At 37.4% G+C, this 21830-nt stretch overlaps 1 protein-coding gene across 3 annotated transcripts in view; it reads left to right on the forward strand.

Annotated features, from left to right (window-relative positions):
- The window catches only part of Sfmbt2 (Scm like with four mbt domains 2), a 295751-nt gene that overhangs the window by 51558 nt on the left and 222363 nt on the right, over positions 1 to 21830 (forward strand). For all 3 annotated transcript variants that reach the window (XM_063260159.1, XM_063260158.1, XM_063260160.1), the window contains 3 exons: positions 12164 to 12287; positions 18101 to 18317; positions 19003 to 19106. The gene's annotated coding sequence lies outside the window, so the exon portion shown is untranslated. The remainder of the gene's footprint in view (positions 1 to 12163; positions 12288 to 18100; positions 18318 to 19002; positions 19107 to 21830) is intronic.

The raw sequence follows: 21830 nt of genomic DNA on the forward strand, positions 1-21830 counted from the left end.
CCTTCTTCATAAATCTCCTCGCAGCCTTACTGTTTGGCTATAGTAGATTTACTGATTGTCCCTGTTGTAGTTATATTTCATTTCCAGTTTATGACCTATTAATATTTTACATATTAGAGATTCCTGAGTGAGTACTATTTTCAGAGCACAGATAAGTCACAGTTCATAGGAGATCTTCTAGTGGTATTTGGCAACTTTGAGTCCTAACATATTAAAGTGCTCAGTAGAATGTAGATAACTGAAAAGGTAAGACATTTTATTTTGCTTTGAATTTTACTTTGAAGTAGGAATCCATTGTTTTAAAATCATGGTTAATTTGAACCACGATTTGCTTCTTTAGTGCCTGAAATGAAGCAATCCAGCAATCCTGCCTTTTCCTTGGTGATGATCCCAAGAAGTATACAAGAGTTAAGGATTGTTGAATGTCTTTTTGTAAAGAGGGATCAACATGAGAAAGGCAAAAGCATTGTTTTCTCTTCCCTGCCTTCCCCTCCAGTTTTGCAGTGCTTCTATGGACCAAAAATGAATGCCATTGGTCAGACCCTGATGGATCACTTCACAGCAGGGGATGGGAAGTTAGAGAGACTGAAGGGAGGGACCTCCCCTCTCAGTTTCCCAGTTTCTTTTCTAATTTGACTTTTGTCACACCTTGCAAGTTATTTCCTAACTTCCTATTCACAGTTTCCTCTATAACTGGTGGGAGAGCTTTTGGACTACAAAAGCAAACCAGAAAATGTGTTTAGAGGCTTGAGCAAAAGAGTAAGTAATGCAGGGAAAAAAAGATTTGGGGTTGTATCTAAGGGTAATCTGCCTTATGCTCAGCCTATTGCAGAGAGCTTCACCAACGCAGGCACCTGGAAGTGCACTCTTTATTGTTCTTGTCACCACTGTTTCTACTTAGGTCACTGCCAAGCATTGCATAACCCTAAAGGACAGTGCTGGCTTGTGAGAAAAACTTAAGCCTCCAGAACTCATGGAACTCAGCTTTGAATAGCAAGCTCTGCTGTTCACTAGGCGGCAAATCAAAATACTTCTCAGGAAATAGCCTAAATTTTTTGATCATTAAAATGAGAGTGAGCCATCTACTAGCCTTGTGAGGTCTCTAAGGATTATAAAGAGAGGCAGGGGTGAGAGTCTCAAAAAAATAAAAAGGTCTAATCTAATGGTCAGACCGATAAACTGTGATGGACAAGAAAATAGTAAGTTCAATTTTTTTCTTTTTATGGAGAGTGAAAAGAAAAAAGGAGACACTGATAAATTTTTGTATTAATCACTTTGGGTTACAGTTTGAATATCTGAATAATGGATTCACATTTTCCAGATCCTTGACTCATATGATAATATTACCATTTTATTTATTTATTTGGTACTGGCGATCAAACTCAAGACCTCACACTTATCAGGCAAGTGCTTGAGCCTCTGAGCTAAATCCAGTTTCAGTATTACCCTTCCTAATGGTTCAGCACTCACTCAGTAGGGAGACAAAAGTCCACAGGCTGACTAATTAGCAAATAAAACCTTATGTTCCTCAGCTACTGTTATGGTCCTTGCTAAAAGTTCAAGCTATAAAAAGAAATAAAAACCATATACACCTTCTCAAGGCTTACAAAAAATATACTGTGATCACACAAAGTTTCCAAGCAAAAATTTTCTCTATAGCCCAAATTATTTGTGAGGTGTTTTTAAGAAACAGAAAATATGCTCCTTGCTTGGACCAATTTCCATGTTAAATGTCTGCCTTCATCACTCATTTTTATTACCAGTCTAAACTCAGTCTGTTTCAATAGAGGCCATTTACAGCATACAATAAAATGGATTCATTACTCATTTTCCTCTTATTATCTTTCAATTGCTCTAGCTCTTGATACTGCTTAAAGTGGACATTAGGCCCTAGTAGCCATACATTAGAGGGTGCAATTGATGATAATACTGTACTTAACACTCTCAAGCACACAGACAAGGAACCAATCTTCTCTAGTCTCATGGTTGGTGCTGCTTTTCATTACATTGATTCTATTTTCATCTTATTAAGCTTGTCATTTTCCATAGGAACTCCTGTTTCACTAAATACCATGTTTTCTTCTTGGCCTGCAATTGCAGGCCGCATTTGGGTAAACAGTCTTCCTTTAAATGTGTGCATACACACACACACACACACACACACACACACAGGCCAAATTACACACATAATTAAGCATAATTTCTCTAGAAACAAGTTGACAATAATCACTAAAATTTCAGGCAGAGATTGAATTTTAGTGCTGTATGCAAATGACACTCTTTTTGTGTGACTATCAATGGATCTCACAATCCAAATAAAGATATTCGCCCTCAAAACATGCTGGCATTTATTGTGTCGAATATTACCTTTGCTTCAAGCCACTTCTACTTATTTTGGGTGGATTCAGCCATGCTCATCATGACGTTATGTTCTCCCTTTGGTACAGCTTACTAAAATTAGAATTAGTGCATTCCAAAAAACTAATCTAGGGGGAAAATTCCACTGGCTTTGATCATTGAAATTAATATCACTTCATTTGTAAGATAAAAACTTACTTTTTATTTTATCTTTTTTGAGACAGGGTCTCGCTATGCAGTTCAGGCTGGTCTTGAGCTTGCTTTGTAATCCAGGTTAGTCTCAAACTCCTAATGATCTTCCTCCTTCAAACTCCCGAGTACTAGAATTATAGGTAAGGGCCACCATGCCTGGCACAAAAATTTTACTTTTTAAATAAACACATGGCTGCTTTATCTCTGAAACTCCAAGCTATTTACCATGAGTTCACTAAAACATAGTGGTCTTACGCCACCCAGACTAGGAATCTACCATCTACCCTTCCTCATCTCTGGGATCCTGAATGAGGTATGTAAAGTTCTCTGTATGTCCATTTCCCAGTTAGCCAAATGGGTATGACAATACTCGTTAAGAGGAACAAAAAAAGAAGCTGTGTAAAATACTTCTTGCAGTACCTGGATCATAATATAGGCTTCATGGAGATCATCTCCTATCTCTATACCCACTAGTTATTAGGTGGCTATTATATAATATGCATGTTTTTCCTCTTCTTTTTTTTTGGTGATGTTCAAGATGGGGTCCTCAAGCATACTGAACACATGTTCTACCATTGAACTATTGCTACAGTCCAATAATATGGATTTTTACGTGCTATCCTAACCTCATAACACTCTGTGTTATGCTATCTTTATCTCCTAACATTCTGTTTGGTTCATGATATTGTCCCCATTTTGTAGACTGGATGACTAGCAAACTGAAGTCATTAATACATTCCAGAACTTGATTTAGAGGTCATACCTGCCATCTTTGATTTCTCACATCTTTCCAGCATACATAGTATATGTGAGGTCCTGGACTCATGTTCTGAAAGTGGTATGCCTTGGAAGACATGGGAAATACCTGGCCATTCCCACTTTTGTGACCAAGGGGCTACTGAAAAACATTTTGAGTCTGCTGTAATGGCATGCAGAAACACTGAGACAACACTCAGAATTTGAAGGCATATTTATGTCAACAGGCACTGATCGGGATCATTGTCAGAATATCAGACTTTAATCTCTGGTGGTCTAGGGCTTCTATGAAGTAAGTAAGCAGGAAGTATAGAGGTAGAATGGCTTGCCAATTGGGATTGGTTTATACAATGTGCATCATAGTGACCAGTTATGCATCACAGTAACCAGCCAATTCTAAGAGACAGGAACAACCAGAACTACAGCAGGAACTATTGCCTGCACAACTAAGAAACTGAAGTATACTGGCTGGGGGGCGGTGCATTTTCTGCTACACTGCCAGTGTGGACGTGTAGTGAGCTATCCTTCAGAGTCTACCTTTTCCTGAGGCAATGGAAAAAGCTAATCTAATTGGGAACTGTTTATTAGTAGTGAAATTAATAAGAAATTTGGTGCCCATTTCTAAGAGAAATAATTTTGTGTCTTGGGAGATTTACTATACTAGAAGCGGATTAAAGTTAGAAAATCTGTACCATGACATTGATGCAAATGATTGTATGTACGTGAAAATAGGATAAGAAATACTGTTGGAGTCAACTTCAAACATGTGACTTAATTCTGCTTTTTCATGATAGAAACCGAGCCTCAGATAATGTGGTAGGTCTTCAAAATTACTTAAACATCCATTTCCTTACAAGATTGACTTCCTGAGTCAAAACGTTAACCTCTCTTTGATTTCTATTCTTGAATAAATCATTATAGATGAGATTACTTTTTTCAAAATCGCAAAATGTGCATAAATGAACACCAAGTCATTCTGAATAGAAGGGACATCTGGCAGCATTTGGATTTAGAATATCCATCTAGAAATATCACTGATTTAATGACTCATCATTCGAAAGCAATGCAGTTGGGTCAGATGGATTTTTAGTAACTTTATGAGCAACTGATCTATTTTAAATAGAAGTTAAAAGGTAAAGAGAGGGGAAGAAAAAAAGGAAGGAAGAGTTGGGTGAGTCTGCCATAAACTCCAGATGTGATTCCTTCATATTACCTCCTTTCGTTCTCCCAACTGGCCCTTTATTTCTCGTAAAGCTTGTCTTCTGGAAAATATCTTGCCGTGTGGTTTTGACATTTACAGTGTCTTCCCAGCTACACAATAGGCCTTTCTCAGATTATTCAATATGCTCTTCTCTCATCTCAATTTTCATCCCTGGTTTCACTTTGTCCCCTTTCCCTCTCTCACTCCATCTGGCTCCTAACCAGGGAATGCCCAGCATGTGCCACTGCTGGTTGGCCTTGCTCAGCTGTGCAAATGACCAGCGTGATACTTCTCCAGCTCAGTGAGAAAAGGAAAGCCCAAAAGAGTTTTTAAAAAAGATTGATAAGGTCACGTAGCTAGTTTTGGACTCAGAATTTGAAACCTGAATTTGTGCATTCTGCCAGTTACCTACATAATTAATATACAGATACAAGCTATTCTGATGCTAAAATTTCTGCTTTTAAAACTAGGCCAATAAAGCGCAGAAGTCATGTACTGGTTGGATCTGTTACGGCAATTCTGACTGAAGGTGCTTTGAACCATGGTGGTAGAAAAGTTACTCCTATGCATGTGATTACAATTAAGATGGTACAGTAGCAGTTAGGAGTTACCATTTGAGAAAACACTTCTATTGACAAATATATAATGATCAAAAATATATCAAAAATGAAGAATAGAAAAGCAGTGCCTGACTTTCCATTACTTTACATTAAAAACCTGTACAGTTACACATCTGAAGAGAAATTAATATTGATCCTTTTACCCGCTGTTCTTCTTTCCCCAACACTTATATTCATTTATAAGTTACTAAATTGCAAGTAATTATAAATTTATTTACATGTTAGTAAGTGTAGGCTCTTAGGTTGAGATGATCATTGATGCTTTTATTCAGCCAGCTATTTCCCCTAAAAAATGGGTGGAATTAAGATGGCCATGGTGTAGTCAATAAATGTTAGGTGATGGACTGAGCAGAATGTTGAGCAAGTGGAATAGTAGGGTGAGGACTGCCAGCAGGCTGGCTCCTGGCACTTCTGGAGGTCCTGCCATTTAGCCTTCCTCCTCAATTGTTCCTCAGAGCCAGTCTTGCCCCCTGGGTATCACAGAAAAAGAGTATGTGGACACAGGGCTTCAGTCTGTTTTCACGGTTGGCATCTTTTGCACTCAGAAATACCCTGGGCCTTTCCATCAACAACATGCAAGTTTATCTTTGCACATTTTGCTAGCTGTTCAGCCTTGAAGGAATGACTAAACCTCATTCAGTTTGCTCCTCTGACTCTAAAAAGGTAAGTAATAACTACCTCCCATACGTAGGGGGGTATTGATGAAGGAAGGCTTCACTGTTTGCTTTCACAAATGGACAAGAAGAACACTGTAGATTTTAACATATCTGCTTTCTTCTTTGAAAATCCAATGGAAGAGAAACAAACGTTTCTGAATCCCAAAATGAAAACATATACTCGAAGTTCACAGAACCTTCCCATGGCAGACAGTAGCATAAAGTGACCAGTTTCCTTCCCACACAGATAGTAGCATAATTCCATAAAGTGACCAGCCTACGATCTTTCTGGACATCTTCTGCCTAATTCACCAAGGACCCTTGGAAGAGCAGATTGATTTCTCTTGGAGCTCTGACCAAAGGAATCCATGAAACACAGGTTAATAGATTTCCCCAAGTATCACCAGAATAAGGAAAAAAAAAACCCTGGGCTATTAATGAAGCAAAATAAGGGAGAAAAACAGCCAGATTTAGGTCTGTTGGATTTAGGATTTTGAATTTTATTAATCAAAATATTTTCACAATTGCACGATTCATCTAAGAATTCTGAGAGTTATTTATAAAACACTTAGGTCCTTTTCTTTAATATAGCAGGGGTAAGCCTGTAACACTCAGTTAGTGCGTGTAGTTTTCAGGAGATCCATTCCTCACTTCAACAAGAGAAAGAATTTGTTTTCCTTTCAAACACAAACATCAGCCTCTCTCTTCATCTGCTTCCCTGAGGAGTACCACCCTTCTCTCTTTGTTTATGCTAATGTAATAAACTGTCCCTAGGGAGTTCTGCCTAAACATAATATTAAATAGTCAACAACATAATCAATTATTTTACCAGCAGGAATGGCTTGTTTACTTAATCTCTCCTTTAAAAACAGTCTTTTCTAGAAAGGCATTTAATACTTTACTTATTTTGACAACATCAGGAAACTCTATTGTTAATCAGAAGCATGTTAAATCAGACATATTTAAAGGCAACAGCCAAGATTTGTCAACGGGATTGACTTTTACAGCATAAAGCTGTAAAAACATTTTATAGGCGGGAAACTATATAGCAACCCTAGAAGCTCAACCTGTGTGACAAAGCCTGGCCCAGATGAAACTAAAGATAAAATTGTGCATTAAATACCCAATTTCATTTTAATATGCTATTTTTATAGGACAAGAGTCCTTGGAAATTAAGCAGCAATGATGGGGGAAAGTATTAAGAATTAATGAATGCATAGAAAAGATAAAAAGAAATAGATTCTGAATCACTAAATGTATTGGTTGATTTATTTTGACAGGTGCAGTTTAGTTTTAATGATTTCAAATAACACCTCATACTGGGATACTAAAAGTCCTGCTGTGTGTGGTTATGTACACGGTAATAAAATCTTGGCAATATGAATTTTACTGTAAGTCTTAGTGTTTAAATTTTCATTAAGAATAAACTGTTCTTCAGGTTTATATATCAGCAAAGTGAAATTATACAGGCCTTCAGATTTTTTGATCAATGTTATTTACTTCAAATTCAGAATACAATTTCTTTCTGAAGAGAACATGAGGAATTTTATGTGCTGGTTAATAATTCAAGCTGTGGTGCCACATTTAAATATCAATTCAATATGCAGCTTTTTGCCTCAGTTTCCCAAGGATGTACAGCAGAGAGAGGCATTTCCTGGAGAAAGAATTAATTAGCATCTGTAAGGAAAGTTAACTTCTCTTTACACAGGAACTCTTCTTTCAGAGGGAAAATGGTAAGCCTTCTGAGATAAAAAAGCAAAGACTAGAAATTTGAAACATTATGGAAGTTTGAAGGATAAAAAAAACCAAGGGGTTATAATTATCTTGAGAAAGCCATATGTCATCAGACAGACTATAACACGGTGATGAAGGGATATTAAGTGGATGTGGATGAAGTCCTGAGGGATTCAGGCTCTATGCCATCAGCAAGGCTGCTGATACTCATATTGTTAAAACTTTAAATCAAATACAATCCCAGAGACTCTATGAAATGAGAACAGTTTAATCGAGACCTAAAAGGTGAGGTTTCTACTACTTTTCCCAAACCTTTTTATAACTTTCATTTTTTGTGTGTCTCTCGTCGTGCCATAACTGATGCTTAATTACTACTGGGACAACTGTGTTGTATCCTCCCTTACAGATTTCAGTAGCCACACAGTTGAAGAAGGTATGTTGAATTCCTCTCTCCATCACCCTTTCCCTCCTTGAAAGCAGAACATTTCATATGTGATTATCTGTTTCATTTCAGTTTAGATGGAACTTCTCCCCCTTTACTCCACTTGTGCTTTGCTAACTTACTGATAAGATAAATTGGCATTCAAAAAAATACATTTCACTTTGTGTACAGGGCATCCAACCTTCCTGAAGCATTGGGCAATAGCAAATTTCTTGTTAAATAAAAAATAACAGAAGCCAAAGAATCCTTTTGGTGACAACCCTGACAGTTCTGCTCTGGGCTGTGACTCTGGTTCCAATGCTGATTTCCTACACAGTGTGCACGTATCCTTCAACGTAGACTCATGTAGATCCCCCATTAGAAAATTTTGTGTTCAGGTAGGTCCACATGGCCTGGCAATGTCTCAGGCTTTGCCTCCTCCCCAATAATGTCAATCATTATTAGTCACTAGAAATTAGAAATTTTCAAACAGTAAGTCGTATGAGCAATAAAAAGTTTCTTTGAAATAAATAGCAATGATGATCATCCATTTTTAGAAACTGGAAACTCATGACCAATTAAAGAAGTAAAGGACAGCTGGATGTTGTGACACACAACTATAATCCTAGCATTGGGACAGGAGGAAGGAGGGCTGAAGCAGAAAGATCTCAAATTTGAGCCTAACCTGGGCAACTTAGCAACTTAGCCAGAACCTATCTCAAAAATAAATAATAGACAAAGGACTGGGGATGTAGCTCAGGCAAAGGTTCTGAGTTCAATCTTGAGTGCTGGTGGTGGAAGGAAGGGGAGAAAGGGGGAAAAAAGAAAAAAAGTAAACATTGCTGTGGCAGTGAAAGTGCTGAATGCAAATTGAGAGATCAGAAAACACCAGTTGGATCTTTCACACAGATGGGAATGCACTGAGAAAGAGATGGATATATACTGTTATACGCTGTGGGTGATTCAATAGAATTCTCCTACACAATCTGGAATTTGAGCTAGTAGAATTTTAGTACAATTTTTAAATCATCCAACCTCGATATAAACTACTAAATATTATAATTTCCAGACTAATTATTGTATAGTGCTACTGTTTCTAAGCATCAGGAACCCTCTTACATATGTTCTTAAATACAAATTAATCATTGGCTCTACTTGAGACTTTAGAATTGAGATTAATCATGCTTGATCTCTCCCATGGATGGAAATATAAATGCTTCTTTCTTTTGAAAGGCAAAAAGAAAAAAATTCTAATAAATACCTACCTGATTTGAAACAGTTTCTCAATCAATTGAGAAATTGAAATGATGGATAATCATAGTGTACAGTTAAGATGTTGTATTTAGCAGTCATATTTTTAGAAGAGGATTACGTTTTAAATATGGAAATAATTATCCTATCATGAAGAAGACAGTTTAAAATTTTTTTTGTTGTAGTTGCACCTGAGGCCTGGGAATATACTGGGGAGTTAATGTTAGGAAAATTCCCCTCTCTAGGGAAATATGCTTTGCCCAAGAAATCCCCAAGAAGGGATCAGGTTGGCTAATTACAGAGTTCAGTGGATTATGTAGAATCTGAAATTACTCACCACTTCAACATCACCTTTAACTTCCAGTTATAGCCACAAAATTGGAGGACAATGTACAGTCCAGTGTGTAAAATGGTATTGTATTGGTCCAGTGAGAGATACCCATTTAGATTTTCATCTTGTATGTATCAAACTAAATGAATGTAGTTCCTTTCCTGCACTGTTTTTTTCAGCTCTAAAACAAAGGGATTAAACTAGATCAGTGTTTCTCAAATTCTGACTTCCCTTTGAGCCATTCTGGAATCTTCTTAAAATGTGAGACTGAATTCAGGAGGTCACAGGTGTGGGACCTGAGAATCAGTATTTCTTCCTGGCTCTAAAGGAGGCCAATGATGCTGACCTGGGAACTTTTCGGGAAAACTCAATGACACATTTCCCTTGATCTCTGTAGGATACTTCTTTACATACCCAAGGATTCCTGTTTTCATCACACATTGCTTGAACTGTTCACGGGGATTAGATCACAATTTCTTAATCCCAACATCCTTCACCATGTTGAAAAAGGCCCAGTTTAGGTTTTGCTTTAGTTATTTACAGTGTCTCCTCAGAATGCCTATCTGCTGCTGGGCATAGTTGACCTTTAGTAAAATCACAAGTGTGGGAAAGAATAAATTCATTTCACGTCATTTGAAGACTACAGACCCAGGCATTTATACAGTGACCTCAATCTTCAGCCACATTCCCCTTGATACCTTTTAATGGTCTTAAATACTCACTTGACACCCAATTAAATGACAAATATTCACTATATTTCCTCTCTCTTTCTTGACTGTACTTTTTCACCTGCCAATGAGGCAGCTCTCACAGCGTTCAGGTGAGAGAATGTGGTAGACATCTCCAGAGGGAGAGCTGAGAGTTCTAGCATTCATATCTGCTGGTGATGTTAAGACAATTACCTTAGTCATAACCACAACGGTGACACTACATTCTTTATTAAAGCACTGAGCTATGTTTATTCATCTGCTATAAAATACTCAGTTGAAAAGCACTGATTTACTAAGCTCTGGGTCTCAAGCCTGGCTCAGCCCTCATCCCATGTGATGACCTTGGGAAAGTTAAGAACATAAAGCCACTCCCATCACACTGTAGGAAATGGCTTTGGTGCACAGTGAGCACAGTGTGGAGATTTGCTCACATTACAGTTGGAGAGCCAACTGTTAACATCTTATTTGAGGCCATCTTCACTTATTTTTTTTTACAGAACAAATTTCCTGCTTTCTGTGTATAAATTTTTATTTGTCATGATAATCCTTAATATTACTAAAATCTTGCAATTTATAAAATCTTGATAAATTATAGGTATAGAAGTTAAATTTTAATTTATCGTATTTCATATAGGCACTTGTGGAAAACATAAAATTGTGTAGCAGCAATACTGCTCTCAAAAAATGTGCAGTCTTACGGTGAAGAAGAAGATGTATTTAAATAAATACAATGTAATAAAGAAAGTAGATTACCTACCATGCAGGTGGGTGATATCTAGGATACTTCTGTCTGCTGCTCTAAGGCAAAATAAAGAAGAAAATCCACATAAGCATATTACTCCTAAATTTAATTTTAATCTTCCTAAAACTCTTTTTTCAATATGAAGCTAATGTTATTGTTTTCCTGATTATATGGGAAAGCAGAGATTATGAGGAAGTTTAGAAAGACAGAGGTAATAATTACTTTCTGGAAGGGACTGTGTAAGAGGAACCTTAATTATTATTGTTCATCTTTTTTTATTCTTTAAATTTTGTACCATATATATTATCTACATTATACCCTATAGAAATTTATAAAGTAGAAAATGAAATTACTCATTATACTACCATGCACTGAACATTTTCATGCTTCCTGATTCTAGAATCTATCTTCCATGTGTGTACAGAAATATATTGTTTAGAAAAATTAGATCATAATGTATACAATGTTTTCAAAAATATCTTTCATGTCAAGTAAAATGTAGGACATAATTTTTAAAGCCTATATTATATTCTATTGTCTGTATCTTTTTAGTTGATTTAACCCCCGTAGCTGAGTATTTTCAAGAGTTCTACGATGAAAACATTATTCATGCATACTTATGTAACTGTCTTGTTTTTTTAGTCTATGAGAGGGTCAACTGCTGGGCCAAGATATGCAGGCAAAGCTGAAATTTAAAAAAGCCACAGTGTGAGTAAAGGAATAAGCCCCGCATCGGGAGAGAAGCCCATTTGTTGCTCTGTAGTAACAAAGGCAATGTTGCGCCTTCTTCCCATAACTGGAAAGGGTGCGAGGTGTTCATGCTCATTAGTCTGTCAGGTAGGGAAATGGAAAGAAGGGAAGTGGAGTCTTGGCAGTAAACTATGGTAGAACAGTCCTGATTCGATTTGCTTTTGTTTCTCTGCTTTCCAAAGGAAAAGTCCTTGCTTGATCTTTATAGCAGCTCTCGAGTTGTCTGCTAGTAGACTTATATTATAACCAGTAGTTATATTAACTAATGTAGTTAATATTTATTTTAATGATAAGTGGGTAGAATCTGAAGGAGATCAGAACAGCTCTTTAGATTTAGAAGGCCAGATGACAGTTTGTACTTAGAGGATAGAAATGAAAAATAGGAGTTATAAGACATGATGGTAATTTTAGTCATTTTTTTTCTCTTTTTCTCTTTTTTAGCATGAGGAAATTTAGACTGAATGAGATTCAGTCACTCACTCAAGATCATATAGCTGATGAAAGCCTGAAGAGGATGTAGAATGTAAACCTACACTGTAGTTCAATGTTACTTGCATTATACCAGGTAAGTTCAATTTATGATCACACAGAATACTAAAGACAATCATTAGCGAACAGAGAGGTTTGCATTATTACACTTTACTAATCTATTTAGCAGTTACCTTTGGAGTAGTCCATGCTCCAATTTCCCTTTAGTTATGCTTACATCAAAATAAGAGAAGAAACATGGCTTCCACTGGAGCAATACTGAGATGTGTGCTGGGGTACTTACATCTGAATGCAATGGGAAGCTAATTTCTTGCTATTTACATTTGCAATGTTTCTTTCAGTTAGGATTTTTGCTTTACTAAGTGGTGCAGTAATTGAAATACCTCCTGTAGCTGAGCTGTGCAGAAATATGAAGGGGATCAGAATAGCTCTTTAGATAGCTAAGCTTAGAGGACTCCTTGTACCTAACCAAGTAGAGTCCCTAGGAAACTCTACTGAGCTAACACCCAACAACTACCTCAGCTCTTTCCAGCCTCCCACACCTGTCAGTCCTGAGGAGAACTAATGACTTCTTAAAAGGTCCACTGTCTATGAGTGCTGGAGTATAAATGGGACATTACAAGCCCCCTTTAGAGAGAACTGTTAAATTAACTAACGAGATAAAGCTTGGATAATGCCTAAAATCTACTTGGAAATCTGTTTTAAAAAGAGAGTGAGAAAAAGTTTGTGAACAAAAAGTGCCTTCAGGCTTTTTTTTTGATATGTGGAAACTTCAGTGGAAAAAGAAAGACAATTTGAAGCTGTGGCCTCCAGGTTCTTTTTAGAATCAATGGCAAGGATCCAACAATTGTGGGTCATTTCTTCATAAGACAAAGTGGTGAGCTACAAGAGAGCTGATAGTTTTCACAAACTCATGTGCAAGAGCCTTTTAAAACTATAACAAACACTCTTTTATTCTTACTGACTTTAGAAGATGTGTGGCATTTGAACTTGTTCCTGCTTCATGTACAAGTACAGATCTCATGAAATCTATTATAGACATAAGACACTTTCCTTTCAGTTATACTCAGAGACAGATTTTGTTCATAGAATTTCTTTTATCTTTTGTTCAATAAATATTGAGTAAGAATCTACTGTATGCCAGACTTGTTTTAGGGGTGTTTTAGCTATTTTTCTCATTTCTGAAATACTTGACAAAGTTAAAGGAGAAAAGGTTTACCACAGCTCATTGTATATTTTCAGTTCATAGTTAGCTGGCTCCAAGGCAGAGTTGCATGGCAAAGTGGCACTGCAGAGACACAGTCCGTGGCACGGTAAGGTAGGAAGAAGGCAGCAAAGGAGTGAAGTAGCAGGAGCAACAGCACTATCCTTCTTTCTCTCCCTTATATTCCATTTAGGTTACCTACCCTATGGCACCCTTAATCCTAGCATGAAATCCTTAATCCAAGCATGAAATTCTTAATCCCAGCATCACATATCCCAGATCCATCCAGTTCTGAAAAGTCTCACCTGTGAGTGCATGAAGCTTTAGGGTACATCTAGATACAAGCCATAACATGTCAGACCTGGTCCTAGAAGACTCTTGTGCAACTCTTTATGCAAAAGATGTTTAGTCTATCTCCAAGAGTTGCCAACATCCTAATAGTTTCAGGACTGCTGAAAAAACCAAGTCTTAAGTCTCCTCTGAGATTTAAGGAAAACTCTTAGCTATGAGCTCTTGTACAAATGACAAGAGAATTAAACACTTCCAAGATAAACATCACCAGTCCAAAAGGTACAAATGAGGGATTGACAGGAACAGGTTCAAAGCAAGTCTGAAATTTGCAAAGCAAACATTAAGTCCTGTAGTTCCATGTCCAGCATTCCTGGAAATCTGTGGCAAGATATGAACTACAAAAGGCTTCTGTAGATATCCCCTTACTACACTGCCAATTGTTGTAACTCCAGGACCGTCTCTTTAGCTGGGTTTTCTCACTCCTTGCTTCTTTCCTCAGACAGTCCATGTTCCTGTCTTCTCTAGCTTTCTTGGTCTCCACTGCACCTCTGGCTTCACAAACTGCGCTCTCAGATTCACACTGCCTGGCCTCCAGGCCTTCTTCTGAAATCTGGGTGGAAGCCCTCCTGACTCCATAGCTTTTATATTTTGTAAACATCTAAAACCAGCTCCATGTGGATGACACCAAGGTCTCCAACAACTGGAGAAGTAGCCTAGCTTCCTTCTCTCTTGCTGTAAAGGTGAAATTCTCATGAACTAAATCCCAAGAGAAAACTTTCCTGGGATGCTGTCATTCTGGAACATGGTGCTCTGGGGGCTCTCTTCTCAAAAATAGTCTTTTGCTTTTGCAATTTTGAGGCTTCAAAGGCTGAAGAACTGCTGGTTTTTGTGATGTCCTCAAGCAGTCTTTTCTGTTATCTTATTTTTTTGCATTTTCTTTCTTCTCTGCTCTATCTTTGCAGTGAAAAGCTTTATTGAAGCTATATTTCTTGCCAAACTCACAACTCACCAAGTCATTCTGCAGGACTCTTTGCCTCCCCCCCCCACTGTAGCCATGCCATCACTTCAGTATTATACTGCCTTGAAATTTCTTTCACAAGATTACTTAGTCCACTGCCTTTCCTCTCAGTCTCAGACAAAGTCTCTGAACATGACAAAAATGCAGACAAAATTCCTGCCAAAAGATAAAACATGGTCTGGAGTCCAACAGCCAATGCAGTTCCTTGTTCTTGACTGAAGCCTCTTTGAGCCTAGTCTTTACCAGATGCATTTCCATTAGCATTCTAGTCTTCTGAGCTCTGACCAGCATCTCTCATCGTATACAGTTTAAAGTATTACAGTTTTGATGTGCTTGGTGGCTTGGTCCAGGAAGGAGCAATGGTCAAGAGGTGAAACTGAGGGTGTATTTTAATGATGGGGCCAAAAACACTCTGCAGCATTTACTGACTAGGACATTGCTCTCTGTTTATTGACGCTAGGCTAGAATGTGCTAAGTAAAATAGGAAATTGTTACTAAAATATAATTGTCACAGATGTGGCAATTTGTAAAAATATTAGTCTTATATGTATGACCATTTATATGGTGTGTGTATATGTGTTTAGAGATTAATAATAAAATATGATATGATAATATGACATGAAGAATTACCAGAGCAGAAAACTAGAATGATGTGGGCTACAAACCATTCCAAAAATTCACTCTGTTTGATGGCACTGGCCCCAGGAAAGTTCATGTTGACACTTGGTCAAAACTGGCCAATTATGGTGGTGGCACCTAAGACCTATGTCACTGAACCTCAGTTATTTCAGCTTTTCCTAGCTTCTGCTTTGTTCTCCATATCCCTTCTGCAATGCAGGAGAAACAAGCACAGAGCAGTGTGGGCCTGGAATGGGGGAACAGAGAAGCGGGCAAGGGACTATGTATAGGCACCAAAGAACTAGAGGATAATTATCCCTTACAGCTGCTGGTATTGGGGCTCTATGGAGAAACGGAGTCAAGGTGTGTGTGTGTGTGTGTGAGTGTGTGTGTGTGTGTGTGCCCCTGTTACTGGCTCAGCACTGTTCTAAGTTCTGCTTTTCAAAACAAATCTCTTTTGCAGTACTGGCAAGTGCCTATGCTAGGCGAGTGCTCTACCACTGAGCTATACCCCAGCACTCTTGATTATGGAATTCTGTTGCATAGGTCCCAAGTCTACAGAGCAGCCAGCAACTTAGAAACTGGTATGGAACTGCAGCATCAGTCCACACTTTTTCTGGCTTGGGAGAGGACAGTCTTTGAAAGTCTGTTGAAGCCCTCATCTGATTGGTGAGGCTTTCCACATTAAGCATGGTTGATCTACACTGGTTAAAGTCCATTGGTTTAAATATTAATTTCATTCAAAAAACGTCTTCACAGAAGGATCCAAAATAATGGTTCACCAAATATTTGAGCACTAAAGTCCAGCCAGGTTGTCTTAAAAGTAACTCTAATAGTGCCCATGCCCTGAACTACAGGCTCACACTTGCTGGAGAGGGAAGAATGCAGTGGTAGGCTTAGACCCATTTATTTGTTCCTTGCTAGGGTCTAAAGGGATAGCTGTGTTTAAAGAATGAATGAATGGACTTCTATGATAAACTGTAAGGTTCATCCCTGCTCCCACTCCCATCCCTGACTGCATGTGTCCTATCATTAAAATTCTAGACATGAGGCCATTACACTGAAGATGAATGAGAGTTAAAGAATCCCACAATTTAAAAAAATATGAAGAAGTATGAAAGATTTTTCTTCCTCTTCTACTCTAGGAAGAATGCAGTAGTACATGTTATATTTTTGGTGTAATAGAGTCCCACCATGCCTGGGAGTGTTGTCCTAGAGTGTTGTCCACTGTTCCAGTGTGTTGGTCAAGGTGGGCATTTTATTTCTAAAAGTGACATAATTGAGGATGCTTTGTGATACAGCTGCTGGTATATTAGCAAGTGTCATCCCAATGCAAATCTCAAAAGGGTCATGAGCCAGGCATGGTGGTGCAGACCTGTAATCCTTGTAATCTGCAAGGCTGAGGCAGGAGGACTATACGTTCTAGCCAAGCAAGGCAGCTTATTAGTGAGACACTTTCAGAAGAAAGATAAAAAAGGGCTTATGTGGTAGCTCAGTATGATTGACCTGAGTTCAAATCCTGGGATGGGGGAGGGAGAGACAGCAATAGAGACAGAGACAGAGGCAGAGAGACAGAGACACAGAAAGAGAGACAGAGACAGAGAAACAGAAGAAGAGGCAGAGAGAAAGATGGAGAGAGAGGACACAATATTAATGGTCCAAATGGAAATCACTGAAGCTGCCAAAGGGCTGCTGAGTAGCTGACTGTGAGAAAAATCCTGGTTTCTGCCCTCCCAGCAATCTCCTGTGTGGGAATACCCCTCAGGCCTTAGCATCCCTCAGACTATTATGTCACTAAAATTCAATTGATAAAAATAGTTTTTTGCTTTTTTTTTTTTCCTGAAAAGTATCAGTAGTCTATTGTTGGGGCTTCTTCCCGAAGGCGGGATGACTCCCCCTCCCAGAGAGATGTAACATAAAGTAAATAAACCCAAGAGTGCAAACAATGGGTGTGTGGAGCCTACAGGTCACTCAGAAGCTATGTAAATAACTTTTGTTTTTAAAAAACAAAATCTGCTTTGTCACTCTTCTTCCCAGAAGCTAAAAGAAAGAAAAAAAAAATAGACCTGTAAGGACTTACAAACAATCTTTCCAAAAGTGTGCACACGATCATATCACACTCATTTACAGAATGGGGTAAGGAGGTACCAGGATACAGTTTACATTCCAGTCAGTGCCAAAGCCAGACTGATCCTGCTAATGTTCATTGAGTTCGATCTGTAAATGAATTACTATGTTAAGTATCAAACGCATCTTCTATTTTTAATTTTTATTTTTTCATGCTCTATTTTCTAGATATATATTTTTTCAATCTTAAAAAATGTGTTCAAAGCTGGGTGTGGTGGCACATGCCTGTAATCCCAGGTAGTTGAGAGGCTAAGGCAGATTACAAGTTTAAAACCAGCCGAGGCAGCTTAAGGAGACCCTGTCTCAAAATCAAAACTAGCAACAGGTGTAGCTCAGTGGTACAGCATTTGCTTAGTCTATGTAAGGCCCTAGGTTCAATCTTAGCACTGCAAAGAAAAAAGGCAAAAACATGCACATTTGCTAAATATTTTCTCTAAACTGACAAGGGGAATAAAGAAAAAGCACTTGGTATTTTTTTTTTAATTTGGAAAATATTGGGTCATTCAACATTAAGACTTATACTGCTTAGAATCAAGAATAAAAAATCATGATGACATTTCTGTCTCAAAGAATTCTCTGGGTTTACAATTTTTTCTTTCTCTTCCTCCTGCTCCTGCCTTTTCTTTTTCAGAAATTAAAAGTACATCACCAAAAGACTCAACTCCCAAGCAATGTCAGCCATACTGAAATTTTCATAGCTTGGTTCTCTCAGAGCAATTCGAAGCAAGAGCATAAACATGAAAGCAAATGGTGCCTAACACAATAACTGGAATAAAGCCGACAGAACCTCAAAAAGCCCTGGATTATAGCATTGCCTTGTAGCATGCCGGAGATAGGAAGAGACTGAGGTAACCATCTGTAATAGTGACACTTAGTCAAGTACTCACTCAGGAAAAACAGTTATTTACCAAAATCCACATGAATCAAAATTAAATTTGATTTTTGGGACATTTATTAGCCTGCTCCATTTCTGAATTTCAAGGCAGTCTGTTTCTATGGTTTTATTTCACTTTAATTTGGGCTAGAATTGGAATTTTAGTTGATTTGTTAAACCAAAAAGAGAGAGTAAAGAAAATGCTTTTGAATTGTATAAGTCAAAGTTTGGCACTAGTCCCTAGGCATGTTCTATCCCCTTAATTTCTCTCAATCTCATGAAGTAATTGGTATTATGTCCATGTCACAAATTGTTACTCTACTTAGGAATACCACTGGGATTTGAATACAAGTCTTTTCATTCTTTGTATTTCCAACTACTCCTTACTGTATTATTCTATAGCTGTCTAGTTCATGTGAATTTAAAACAATGCATTTATGAAGATGATATTAGTGCCAACATTTGCTTTTACCAGCTGGACATTAAAATTATACTTTTAGGGACTGATAAAGATTAAGCTTCATAAAAGTAATAAGTGGAGTTGATATGCATGAGGGGTTTGTTTTCATTCAGTAGACTATAACTGAAGGTCTCTTAATATAATACAAGTCAGTTGTTTGACATGTTCTTGTTTTGGAATATTCTATTTGAATTTTCAGGAAGATGAAGCCACTGAGTAAAAGCACAATGGAAAAAATAAAAAGAGAAGAGAGTAAAAAAAGGACAAGGTTACTGAAGGAACCATCTAGGATATAAGACCATGGTAATGTGGAAAAGAAATTCATGACATGATCTGATTCAGTTATTCAATAGATGATTATTAAGCATAAATTCAAAAGTATAAGCTTGTACTGAATTTTATGAATAATGTTTCTTCGAACATATACAGATGAGAGGCGGGGGGAGTTGGAACAGGTAACAATTTTTAAGTTTGTCATATGCTAGTCTTGCGATCTCTTTGAAAAAAAAATCGAATTTTCCCAGTTCCTCAGGATGGAATTAAAAGGGCTAGGTCTTTTTAGTCCCATTTTTACTCTGGGGAAACTGAGGAAGGGAAGAAAGAGGACGAGGAAAAGAGAGAGAGAGAGAGAGAGATTAATGATGCCAAAGCTGAATTTAAGCACATGCCCTCTGACCTCCACACAAAGGTTCTTACCATTTTAATGCATAGTCTACAGGGCAGATGTGGAGTCAGAAGGAACAGGGGCTTTTATCAGCTTCTGGTGAATTTGGCCAAAGAATAACTGCTAGCTCTTAGTGGTGCCTTAAGGTAGTTCAGAGTTCAGTCAATGTAAACTATTTTGGCTCTTAAACGTGACTACTAGAATACACATGTGGCATATAATGTAATGGATCTGTCACTCAGTAGTAGCTGGATATCCTAAGCAATTACTTAAATTCTCCAAGTGATGGTTTCTTTACCTGTAAAATGGATTCAAAAGTAACTACCACACAGGATTTTCTAAAAATTAATTAAGACACATGCACATCGACGCTTAGTAGTGAGTCTGGTATGATATATGACAGCAAAAGACTTCAGTTTTGTATTGCTGTTGCATTGGTCACATGCTAAGTGCATCACTTCTATTATCAGAGCTTATTCTATTAAGATTATAGTCACAATTTAATCTATCAATTCTTAAAAAAATTGTTTTGTTGATCCTCATAAACTTGACCCTGGTTGTCCTTCATTTTAATCTTTCTGCTAATGCCAAATGAATCAAGTTCCTTCACTGTTTCATTCCACACACTATCTTTGGGCTCTGGGATCTCTATTCTCAAGTGCAGTTTAGGGAAGAAAAGCCCAGGAACTAGAGTCAGGTTGTCTGAGTTCAAATTTTGCCTTCAATACTTATTGGCTGTGTAGGTTGCTTAATCATTCTGGTTTTCTGCTTGTTTGTTTTTAATCCACGAAGCAGGGACAATACTACTGCTCACATTTAGACTTGCTGTGGGGTTAAATAAATTAATACTTGCATGTCTTTAGCCCTTGGAAGAATGTTTGCCACAGAATATGGGCTCAGTAAATGTTAACTTTTTCATTAATTCTCAGTAAGTTTGCCTTTAGTAAGTCACTGTATTGTATTGTTTACTTGGAGTGTTTGTAACTATGTTTTCTACATATTTTGAAAAATGGAGTCAAGATGCCCTAAAGGCTTTGTACTTTCTGATTTCTCTTGTGGGGAGCACTTTGTCCAAATGTCATTTTCCAGACCCCGCCCACGTAAATGTCATTGCTCCTTGCCCTTCTCATGGTCACTTTTTGTGCTTTCTCTTGCTTTACTCTTTTCTGTTGTGTTAACTTACACAGGACACATTATATATTCCTGTGTTTATCATTCACCTTCCCTTGATAAAATATAAGCATTAAGCATGGTTTTGTTTTGCTTACTGCATTTGAAGTCATAGAACTAAATCTGGCACATAAAACTCCTCAGTAAATATTTCCTGAATGAATAATTGAAGTTAAGATTTATTTTTGCTCTCACCAGTTCATTTTCTGCTATACTTACTTTTAAAACATTTATCTCTTCAAGAAATTGATCTGATCACCAAAAAAAATGAAGGTAATTGTTGTGGGGAAACTTAAAAAAATCTTTCATGGTATAAAACCAAAGGTATGAAAACAAAGTTAAAACCTTCAAAAATTTATCACGAGATCCATGTCATAGGCCCTCACAGATGTAAACAAAATAATCAATCTTTAAGAGAATAAAGAAAAAATCATAACAGTCTATTAAATGTTAGTTTAATTAATTTAAAATGGAGGCAACTTCACTTTTCAGACATGCAACTTCTGTTTATGTCTAACATTAAAAGAGTGGATGATTAGACAGGAATATATTTCAGTTTATGTATAACTAGAGCTTCTAAGGCATCAGTTCTAATCAAATACTTTAAGAACCGAATTTTTCCTTTGGATTCCCCAATGTTCTTTCCATTAAAAACACAATAAAACCTAAACAAAACACTTGAAAGTAAGTCAATATTTGATTCCAGTAGATGGCACTACAAAGCAATCTTTAATGATCCAGTAAGATTTTTTTTGATCATGATAATATTCATTCTATAGTAAGATAATTAAAGTGACATGCAGTGAAAACAGATAGGTTGGGGATTTCAAAGTTATAATAAAGCTGGATTGTACAGTGCCTCAAAACTGAAAATCACTTTTTCATACAAGATTTTTGTTTCTTGTTTTAATGTGATGTCTATTTTATGTTGAGTCCAGTAAGACTCATACATTGGCACTGTGCTAAATTTAATGCCATTTAGGACAGTTATCACAGACAGAGGAAATGTTGTTCTAGGGTCACAAACCACATGCTTGACCTGTATTTGTGTGTGTGTAAGTTTTCCCAGTAGATACCCTTGGTCATAAAGGGGTTGGGTTAGACCATACAAATGGCCCTAGATAACACCAGCTGCATAAGAAGCACATGGTACTATAACAGAAATTCCAGAAATAATAACAGTGGGTCAGAAT

This window comes from Cavia porcellus, unplaced genomic scaffold, assembly GCF_034190915.1.
Source record: "Cavia porcellus strain 051 isolate PalLab524CR breed Dunkin Hartley unplaced genomic scaffold, mCavPor4.1 scaffold_13, whole genome shotgun sequence".
Lineage (NCBI taxonomy): Eukaryota > Metazoa > Chordata > Mammalia > Rodentia > Caviidae > Cavia > Cavia porcellus.